This window comes from Schistocerca gregaria, unplaced genomic scaffold (genome assembly GCF_023897955.1).
Source record: "Schistocerca gregaria isolate iqSchGreg1 unplaced genomic scaffold, iqSchGreg1.2 ptg000698l, whole genome shotgun sequence".
In the NCBI taxonomy this organism is placed as follows: Eukaryota; Metazoa; Arthropoda; class Insecta; order Orthoptera; family Acrididae; genus Schistocerca; species Schistocerca gregaria.
In genome coordinates this window covers 919996-920827 of record NW_026062077.1, presented here as the reverse complement: position 1 = coordinate 920827, position 832 = coordinate 919996, and positions in this window count along the sequence as shown.

Below are 832 nucleotides of genomic sequence, written 5' to 3'. Positions count from 1 at the left end.
ATAAACTGGAAGGACCATGTGGTGAGCTTAGCACTAAAACCCAATTCAGCATGTTTTGTACTTGGAATAATTTCAAGAGTTTGTAGTAATGACTGTACCAGATTAGTATATTTTGGCTATTTCCAGTCAATTGAGGCCTATAGGATAGTATCCTTGAGGAAAAACAAATTGTTGTTTAAATGAGATTTTCAAATTACAAAAACACCCTATTCAGATAACGACCCAGAGCCCACATCAAACACGTTGTAGGCCCCTTTTTAAAGCATTGGAAATTTTTGCAATTCCATCATTATACATTCTGAAATGTCTGTCGGTGATCAAACAAAATCGCTACAAAATGAAAAACCAATACAGGTTACCATACACGGCAATGTAAAAATCTCCACTTACAGGCTGTAATAAGGACCCAAAGTCAGAAACATGTATGTAATCAAGGCATCAAACTTTTTAATGCACTACCAAAACATATCAAAGAGCTGGAAAATTAGGATAAATTTAAAACTGTTATAAAGAACAACATGCTTGACAAATGTTATTACAGCATAAGTGAATAGCTGTGCACAAATGTATAAGGATTTAATTTCATGTGATGAACAAAATTTCATCAGTGAATGTGTCTTGCAAGCCCATAAGAAGATCAATAACCACATGCTTAACAAATGTCACTAAAGTATAAGTGAATAGCTCTGCTCAACTGTAGAAAAATATATGATGTGGCAAATGAAATCACAACTTCAAGGAATAGGTCTGTCCAGCACATAATTTCTTGTGTCATAAAAACAGTTATTTGTTGTATATTGTATTAAAAATGAGATAAATTAATATGAATACA